Source organism: Mus caroli, chromosome 7 (assembly GCF_900094665.2).
Source record: "Mus caroli chromosome 7, CAROLI_EIJ_v1.1, whole genome shotgun sequence".
NCBI classification, from domain to species: domain Eukaryota; kingdom Metazoa; phylum Chordata; class Mammalia; order Rodentia; family Muridae; genus Mus; species Mus caroli.
This window is the reverse complement of record NC_034576.1, coordinates 59,158,998-59,169,722: the sequence shown is the minus strand read 5'-3', so window position 1 is coordinate 59,169,722 and position 10,725 is coordinate 59,158,998. Positions and strand designations below refer to the sequence as shown.

Here is a 10,725-nt window from a genome sequence, read left to right as displayed (position 1 = left end):
GTCGGCAGAGATTAGCAAACAGTGTTTTAGGGAACTGAATATGAACCCAGTACCAAGGCCAGCACATGATGAGAATGTCTTCAGGCCAGTTTAGCAGCAGACATGTCCACCTTGTGACCTGATTTTACCATACCTGTCCCCAAACAATGCTACTCAACATTATTCAATTTTGGCTTTCCTCCTTGGTGGTAGCCATTGTCTTCTGAAAGTTTCTCTATCGCTTCTCGGCCTTTTGGCTAAGATCAAGTGTAGTATCTGAAAGTTTCTCTATTTTTTTCCGTTTTTTAGATTTTATCTATCTTTTGTTTGGTTGCTTTTCAATTTTATTTCAATGAATATTTAAATTTGTTAGAATCATGCTTTTCATGCGCTCTGTATTCCTTTGGCATAAATATTATACAACTATGCAGTATATGGAATTTTTAAGAAAAAATTCATAAGTTGATTTTGCTTTTCTTAAATAGTAAAGTATAAGTAAAAATGTCATGTTTCGCTTTTTAAAGGCATTTTTATTTTTAAATATGTGCTGTTATATCTAATGAAAATATCAATTTTTATTTAAATATATTTTTCATTTCTTGATCTATTAAATCTTAGAAAAACATTTAAAAAAAAAACTACCATCCTTTGATAGCTCAGTTGGTAGAACAGAGGGCTATAGAAATAAACCTATCATTCTAACATACAATATCTGTTTTCTATATGAGGTATGAATGCCATACTTTTTAAATAAAAAGATAAGCAATAATTCATTGTATAAAGAGAATCCCTCATCCAAAATATAGACAGCTACACAATTTTACCACAGTCAAGATGTATGAACTGTATAAATTTAAACCTGTTTTTAACTCAACTAAATTCAAGATTACTAGCAAAGTAAATGAAATAGATGATAGTTTTGGGAAAGTCTCTCTCCAGTCAACTACAGGAAAAGTTATAAACCAGATCTCTGAATCTTAAAACTAAGGAGCTATTTATAGGTAACTGCAAGCTAGCAAATGTACAGAGCATTGGTGTTGCTAATAACCAGAAGAGACATTTTTTGAAGGCCATCTGAAAAGGCCTGTTGCTGTAGCAGACACTTTGGTCACTTGCTACTTTCTAATCAAAGACCCAATATCTTACTTACCATTTTCCCAAATACAATGGACAACTTGGTCATTATGTACAGTAATACACTTCAGAGCTAAGTAAAAGTCTTGTCTAAAATTCCCAGAATTATTTCATTTAAAATGTTGAGCTTTCCCATGGAGCTATCAGAAACTCGCTGCTGACAACCCTCAGATAGAACTGTGAAAATTTCCCTGCAGAGGTTCAAGAGAGGGGATCTTTGATATACATGTTTTCTTAAACCTCTGTCTTATCACTGTCTGTCCAGAGATGATTGCTGTGAAAATTTAGATATAACACTTTGGAGAAAGTGAAACTATTACAGGACTTCACCCCCTAGAAAATAAAGGCTGGACCCTGGGGCTGTGAAATCATCGAAGAGTACCGTCCAACCTCTGGTGCTGTAACTTAAAAAGAAAAGAAAGTTATGGTTCAATGTGTGTCAGGTGGTCACAGCTGTGGAACAGCTTGGATTCCACCATCTGTCCCCCAAAAGGAACCCACCCAAAACTAAAACCAAATTTAACTATCTACATCATAGACTGTGTCTTGGCTGTCTTTATCAGCTGTCTTTATACTGTCTTTTAGGAAAGGGCTTGTTCTGCCTCCTTACATGGCTGCAGCTTGGAGTGCTGTCCCCTGCTGGTCAGACTTCACAGGATTCAGGGATGATGCTACTTAGATCTGGTATATGCAACTCCCAAACTTGCTTGATACTTGGGAAAGTCTGTGTTTTATTTTGCTTTGTTTTGTTTTGTTTTGTTTTGTTTTGTTTTGTTTTCTGACAGAAAGCCATATGAATCATATGATTTGATGGTAAAGATGCTACAATAGGGTTATTCAAAGCATGCATTTTTAAAATTCTATCCATGTACTATATTTACACCATTCCCCCTTCCCACTTCTTCCTCCAACCCTGGGAAGGGGGAATGGTGTAAATATAGTACATGGATAGAATTTTAAAAATGCATGTTTTGAATAACCCTATTGTCCAACCCTGTATCCCCCAACTTCTTCTAAAATTTGGCTTTTCCTTTATTATTATTGTCACACACATACACATGTGAATAAATATATATAAATGCAACCCGATGAGTCCATTTAGCATTGCTACTATATATGTGACTTTAAGGCTGACCACTTGGTAACTAACCAGAAGGCTCATTCCTGGGAAAGACTGATTCTCACTACAGTTCTTCCCCTATGGATGTGTCCTTATGAAATTTCCCTGGCCCATGTTGAGAGACATTATCTAGTGTTGTTATTGTTCACGCCTTCTTTAGGTATCCATATCATTAAGAGTCTATAGGTTTAGCTTTCCATATATTTATAGAAGATACAATGTCACAACAGACATTCTGGTCCCCTTGCTCTTGAAGTGCTTTTTCCCCATCATACCTGATGTTCCCTGAGGTGTAAGGTGCAGATGTATTGAGTGGGGCTGAGTACCCACAGTCTCTGCAACTTGACAAATTGTGGTTTTCTGTAGTGGTCCCTCTTCTGCAAAAGAACCTTGTTTTGATGAGGTGGTAGCTACACTTACCCATAAATATAAAGATAAATATTTGATATTTAGAAATCACACTGGGTTAGGAAAGTGGTCGTGGTGAGTTCTAGTCTACCTTGCATGGTATCGCCAGCCATGGGTACATGACTAAGTTTAAAGTATCAATCTTGTGAACAAGTTCAGACCAGATGGAATCCCAGCACTGAGAAGAGGATATGAACATGGGCTTCCAACCCTAAACAAGAAGCTACGTGCAAGTGCTACCCACTTGTTAAGGAAATATTGGTTGTCTCCAATGGAGTCTCATTGGTTATATTTACCTTCAGGGCAGGTCCCATGATCAGCAGTAGATGGCCAACATAAAATGAACCAAATGGTAATTTTATAGACTGTTTTCTTTATCTCAAATTGTTTGGGTACGTTTTTTAGAAATCAAAATAAGTTCTTAATAACCTAGTGCAATTGAGAGTCACAATAAAGTTTGTTTTTATTCTTACCCTATAGGAAACCTGAGGTGAGCACTCTTGGTGCCTGTGGTTTGTCCATTGTTGGCACTCACACTTGAAGCTCCACCTTTTCATTATTCTCTGCTCTTCTATTGGGTGAATAGTGTGCAAGTCTCCCCCTGTTAGTGAACAGGAGAACAATGTTTAACTCAGGCCATCCTGTGAAATGCTCCTTGAAATACCTACACACCTTCAGAGAATATATACACTCAGTTCTGTTTGCAATACTTTTAGGTAGAAGTTAAACTTTACCAAAATGGCTTCTTTTATATTTATTTACTTTATGTATACAGGTGTTTTCCCTGTATGTATATCTGTGTAACACATCAATGCCTGGTGCTCCTGGAGGGTTGGGAGAGAGTGTCAGGTCCCATAGAAACAGAGTTAGTTAACTGTTGGAACTCCTGTGAAAATGGGCCCCAGTGACCACCTCTGACTGTCCTCTCTCAGGCTCATCACCCATGGCAGTGAAAAACCTCATGCTTGAGAGTCCATGTCTCCTGCTGCAAAGCAGATATGTGTAGCCTGTAGTTCAAAAGAGAAGAGACAGCTGGGTTAGCTCTGTTGTAGGCGTTTCTCTTTGCTGGAGCAGCAGTTTCCCCTTAATACATATAAGGAACTTGGATACCATTTCAACTTCCTGAAAGACAGACATAAGGGGAGAGTTAGCAAGTTTCCAAGGAATGTTGAAGAAACACTACAAAATTTGGTGGGGATTTGACCACTCCCTGTCCTGCTGTCCTAGACTCTTCAGCATGATCACTAGCCCTGGGATGGAATCTGGGGACAACTTCTGTATCCCTGACTCCAGCTGCCCTCCACATCTTCATTTCCTCCACTTGGTCACCCTAATCCTGTTTAAAAAGAACTATTTGGGTGAGATTATAGTATGTATTGCCTAAAATAGTCTTCAATGCACTCTGTTCATCCCTCTCTGTGTAAAGGGTTTTACTGTTACTTATCTTACCCAAGCACTTAAAAATCCTTGTGTATCTTGTTCTAAGAGAGAACCTTACTGCAATTTTCTAAATAAACTATTCTGCCTCTTTAAGTTTGTACAATAGAAATTGTTTGCATGTGTATGTGTGAATGAGTGTTCACTTGTGTAAGAGCATATTGATGTGTGCATATAGAGGTTCAAGGTTGATGTTGTGTGTTATCCTCAATTATTCTCTTTATATACTGAACCCATAACTTATTGGTCAGATAGTCTATGTAGCGATCTTACCCTAGGGATTTCAATATATGTCATTTCTTCTAATATGCTGAGATTACACTGTGACCATCAGCTTTTTAAGTGAGTGTTATATCTAAACTCTGATGTTTGTGTTGGTACAGCAAGCGCTTAATCCACTAATCCCCTCCCCTTCTGGTGTAATTTTGCATTGGCTGCATCAGAGCTACAAGTCCTTGAGGAGACCCTATACAATCTTTCTCTTCTATTTTTTCATTAAATTTCACCCCTGTGGTTCTGAAATCCTTGTGACCTTGTTAAGCTTGGGCCTTTATCATTTGTCAGTCATCTGCTTCGACAGAGCTCTGATCTCTCTGTCTATGTTGTCATTATCAAATACTCTAATGAATCTGAGGTATGATTTCCTTGAAATCTCTGATGAAATATGTGATTGTTCCTTTTAGTTCTGTGTCCTAAGGTTCATCTAGGTAATTCTAATTTAGTACATTTCTATCAGATTGGTATATCTCAAGAAAGATACACTGTCTTACCCTCCATGTATTTTTATGCTGAGCCCAGGGCAAGTAGTCTTCTTCATTGGCTGTGTGTTTAATATGAAGTTCTATGCTTCCTCGAAGTAGTCCAGATTATAGACTTTGAGGATGAGACAAGGCTGGTGGGTATGAATGAGCTAATGAAGTTTCGGCTACTCGTGAAGCTGAATCCTTTCACAGATGTTTTATAGGCTAAGACTGGAGATTGGATACAGTAGTACATAATGGTTAGGGTATAGTACAATACACAGGATATGTGACTGGAGCCAAACTTGGTTGTTAGAAATAGCACAGGCAGTACACAACCTGTGCTAGGTCTGGAGACTGGAGAGTGTGCAGGCAGCATAGATGTAAGGCAACTGACTAGATTGGACCTGAACACAGGACGCAGAACACAGGCAGGTCCTGGTAGTTGGCTGTGGTATGGGCAACTGGAGTGGGTGAGGAGGAAAGGGAGAGCACAAAGAGCACCCCTGGTCTCTGCCATGTGTGGTGGCTACTGAGTTCCTGGGAGCAAGCAGGGCTGCCATCAGGGAAGTCCCAAAGGAAGTGAGTTTTCCTTTCTTAGATTCATAAATACTTGGACAATCATTACCTAGTATTTTTTAAACAGGAGCTATGGTGCTCTTTTATTTTATTCTATGACTACATAGTTAGGCTTTTCTGACGGCCTTCTGCTTGCTAGCTATGTGTGAAAGGAGCAGCAGATGCAGTAGGCAACATGGCTATGCCTTTGCCACTTTGACTGTCACAGACTTGTGAAGGTAAAGATAACACACTAAGAAGTGATAAATATTTTTTGTAGTCACTGATATCTATTCTTTTCAAACAATGCAGAAAAGTTGCCATTTGAAGTTCAGTAGTTGGAAAGAACCCCATTCATAATCTCAACAAGTCCAAGCCTATATTTGTTCCAAAACTTCCTTTTACGAGTCCTTTGCACTTTTGATGGATGTCAAATGTAGTATAAATTATAATCACCTAGAGAAACTTGGAGACCCTCTAGTCCCAGTCACAGACTTCTCATTCAACACATCTGTAAAGAGTGTATTCAAGTACCTCCTCAACATTATGAATGCTCTAGTTGGAGCCTTCTCTGACCTACCATTCTAAAACAATCACACCAAAAAAAAGAAAATGGACTTACTTATTATAGGCAACATGGTGAACACACCTGAATAACAGCCTTGTCCTTAAATTCATAACCTTGGATGAAACTAGGAAAATTGACCACTGTTATATATTTTTTCCAATTTTTCATAGTGAGAATTTTCTAGTTTTTTTTCCATATACAATGCCATTCTTCTTTACTAGAGTTTCATGAATCTGGGTAAGTCTATAAGCCTTAATTTAGCATTAGTTACTGTTTGTGTGTTTGTTTGTGTGTGTGTGTGTGTGTGTGTGTGTGTGTGTGTGTGTGTGTAAAACATTAGTTCATTTCTTTACCTTGGAACTCTTAAAAGATATATAATACAATCCAGAACATAAAGCATACACATATAACACATATATACAGGCACACATACACATACACATGCTCACACATATGCACACATATATACAGGCACACGTACATGCACATGTATCTCTGCTTGTGGGGATGGAAAATGGTGCAAATATTTTTTAAAAATGCAACAGCTTACTTAGCTAGGTATGGTGAATGATGCAAGTATACTTTAGATCACTGGAGGGACTATGACAGACTGCCTCCGGCCTCTCAAAATGTGTATCCATCATACATGCAAAATATGTTCAACCATTTCCAACTGCCCCAACATTCTCATCTCATGGTCAATACATAATTCATCTAAATCCCATCAGTTTAAAAGCCCAAGTTATTATGCAAGCCATCTGTGAATATAAGTTTGTTCTCAGTATACAGGAATGGTCCAGGAATAGAACATCAGTTACAGATACTCCCATTTGAGGACCAGATGAATCATTATATCCTAAACAGTTGTGAAATAAATATTTGCAAACTCCATTACATTCAAAGACTAAAAGTATTTCTCTACAGTCCTAAATTCTGCCTTCTGAATTCCTTTACATTTCAAAATGAAATATAATTAGCTTTCCAGCACTGTGATGAAGCATTTATGGCAATTGATTTCATAAGAAAAAAATGTCAACTTAGGCTTAACATTTCAGAGAGTTCAGCCCATGTTCATTTATGCCTGTTGCTTTGGTCCTACATGGCATATGGCATTATGGTTAGTACACATGACAGAAGTAGCCAGGATACAGAGAGAGACAGGCATACCCACCAATGACCTAACTTCTTCCCAGGATTCACCTTCTAAAGGTTCTGCCAACTTAAATAACATTACAGGGCATGAATGAAGCCTTTAGTGTAGAGATCTTTGGATACATTGCAGATACAAACTAATACAAATATAGACCCTTCATGAAGCTAAGTAATTGTTCCACTCTGTTTTTTATGAATAGAATTTTGAAGCTCTAACAGCCTTCCCCTTTTTCTTCTTTATTCCTTTCAGGGTTGGCTGATAGTGTTTCTGCAGACTTAAAATTCTAAATAACCTCTACACACACACACACACACACACACACACAACATGGGGCTTCACTGTAATGTTCAAGAGCTTACCTACAAATATCCACTAGATAATTCAGTCTTCATTTTTTGCTTCAGTAGTGGGAAGAAAATGCCCTTATACTTCCTGGATGTGAGTCAGTTTGATAGCACCTGTGAATCACCTTTTATGTGACTTAATACTCTGACTTATAGATCCTAATGTATTGTGCAGAAGATTCTCAGCCTTCAACTTTTTCTCTAAGGCATGCTTTCTGACAATAACACACACCTCCAGTAGTATCCATATTGCTACCAATGCTCTACTGACAACTCATGCACTCCAAGCGTGATACAGATTTCTCTGCTGTGCCTCATATTCTCTTTGCTTGTTCTCTGACAATATCAATGCCCATGTTTTCTATTGCTAGTCTATTCCAACAACCAAGGCCTCTTTTATCACCTCAAAACCTTTCTAGTCTCTTTGTACTTCCCTATTCAGGACAATTTCCACATTTTCAAGAAGCTACTGCAGGGATGCTCATCTTCTGGTTCCAAGCACATGCATGAGCTCTCTTTTTTAAATTCTAAAACATAATGATCAATTATTGACATTTCATTGTAGCATTTCTCTTTCAATTCAGGTTGTCATGGTTTCTATTGCTATAAGATTCTTGACAACCTTTTGGGCTACATGTGTATCATAAGGCCACATATGAGTTGATAGGAGGCTTGTCCCTAAATACTTCCTAGAGCAATCTCTCCCTATCATTAATACAATTCATTATGGCAATCAGCACCATCTATTAAGGAATTAGGTGTTGAACAAGGTAAGGAACAAGGTGTTGAGGGTTGTGCGTCTTTCTGGAGGCTCTAAGGAAATATCAATTTTCTCTCTTCCTTGTCTATTTGAATTGTTGGCAGAAGGCAGGTTATACACTCACATGCACACACAAATACTCATATAGACACATGTATACAGATATACACATATATACACATGCACATATACACACATACATATACACACACACACAGAGGCACATGCTCCACTATGTTCATAGCAGCCTTATTTATAATAGGCAGAAGCTGGAAAGAACCCAGATGTCCCTCAACAGAGGAATGGATACAGAAAATGTGGTACATTTACACAATGGAGTACTACTCAGCTATTAAAAACANGGCAAATGGATGGATCTGGAGGATATCATCCTGAGTGAGGTAACCCAGTCACAAAAGAACTCACATGATATGCACTCACTGATAAATGAGCCCAGAAACTTAGAATACCCAAGACACAATTTGCAAACAGGATTTTCTAATTCTAAAATTTATACGATTGACATTGGGAAATGAAAACCTAAGGATGTGGGTAGGAGCAGGATTCTACCTAGCACAAAGGTGTACTTAAAACTACAATGAGCTACAACCCTGAATGTGGTGCTTTAGTGCCTTAGACTTATACTTTAATCAAAGGATTTTAAAAGAAAAATAGATATGTTTATTTTCAATTGAGATCCTATTCACAACAGTTCTTGCAAGAAAAGAGGTAGAGGAGGGCAATTCAGCATCAACAGGTCATCTAATACTTTGACATCAACTGGGCATTTAAAAAAAAATCACCTAAGGAATTTCTCACAATTTTTGAAGTTGGCAGGTGAGATCTCAGTTTCTTTTTTTTTTATTTATCCTTTTATTTGTTTACAATTTAAATGATATCCCCTTTCCCTGTCTCCCCTCCACAACCCCTAATCCCATCTCCCCTCTTCCCCATCCCCTTTGCATATATGAAGATGCTCCTTCACCCACTCAACAGTTTCTTAAGTGAGCCCCAATTTCAGATCAGAGTCACAAGCTCAGGCTTCCCACAAGTCAGACCAAACTGCAGTGAATTGCAGCTTCCCAAGACTCTGCCCCCTTCCCTCTCAGGGTCTGGTGATTCAGAGAAATGCCTCAATACTCAGGAAACACATTTTTCTCTTTTGTCAGTTTATGTTAAGGCACGTAACATAGCTATATTTTAATGGATGAATTGTATAAAACTCCTGGGTGATGCGCTTCCACAGTACCCTACCCTCTGTAATCTGCCAGAAACTTCAAACTCATGGATGCTTTCTTGGGCAGGCATGGTTGGCAGGTATTAGCTGTGGGTGATTAATGTGATCTCCAGATTCTTTTCCCTTCCTGAAGGTGGGATGGGTGAAATCCCCAACCATCTAACAATGCTTTGGCCATCTGAGCATCCAGCTCAATCTTAAAACCTTCTAGAGGGCCCAGCCATGGCTTACCTCACCAGCATACAAAAGATACTGCTGTTCTTCTGGAGATTCACAAATATGCCAGAAACCAGGGACAAAGGGACAAATACTTACCCTCATTGTGTCACAGGAATTTGGAAACTAAAGTGATGTGGCTGCAAAACCAGCCCTAGAACACGTCACAGAAAACAAGCACATATAACAGACAAGAAGAGTAAAATGTAGAAGGATTTCCAACCCCAGAGGGCTGATAATCGAGCCCATATTTCCTCAACATTATTCCTAGTTAAAGTTAATATTTTCCTCACTTTAAAAGTGAAGCTCAATTTTCTATCTACGAGTAAACTCATGACTCTACCTATTAAGCTGAAAGACTTCACAGCTCCTAAAACTTGCCCAAGTCACTTAACTAACACAGAGCTGGCTGTGGGGTAGTTCCAAACAGCTTGAGTTAAATTTGTACTAGGTCATAATATTACCTTAAAATGCAAAAGGCAGAAGTAGCTGTGCAATTCTTTTGAAAATAGTTTCATACAGATCATATATTTTCATAAAACTATAGTGGATCTCAATTTACAATCTCTGTGTGTTCATAGTGGTAAGGAAATTACTTGTAAAAAAAAACACTATCAGCTCACTCTAGACTTAAATAACCAACCCCACTCAACCCACAGCCCTCTCTTGGACCCAATATTCATTCCACCAAATCCACCCATTTCTGCAGTTTGCCCTCTCTTTCTCTCCCTTTCTCCACTATCTCAGACTGACACTACCAACTCCTCCTGCGACCTGTCTGAGACCAGGAATCTCAAGCCTGAAATCTGGCCTCCCTTTTTCCCTAGAAGGACCGTAGATATCTACCAGCAACTTTATCCATTCCAGAAGCTTGTGTGAGAAACACATGCATCTGACCTGCTGGTCTAGCCTTTTCTATGTAGGGGCTATAGGCTCATGTTGCCAATTCTACCTATGCCTGTGGCCTGCCAGAAGACTGTGTACCCCTTCCTCACTTACCACCCCCACAACCCAGCTTTGTATCAGTCTCCTGTGGACACTCCCTCTATCCCTGCCTCCTAAGCACCTACT

General features: G+C 38.7%; 1 pseudogene; it reads left to right on the top strand.

The window, feature by feature from the left end:
- The first annotated feature begins 216 nt into the window (after window positions 1–216).
- LOC115031680 lies at window positions 217–300 on the top strand (annotated as a pseudogene).
- The last annotated feature ends 10,425 nt before the right edge of the window (window positions 301–10,725 follow it).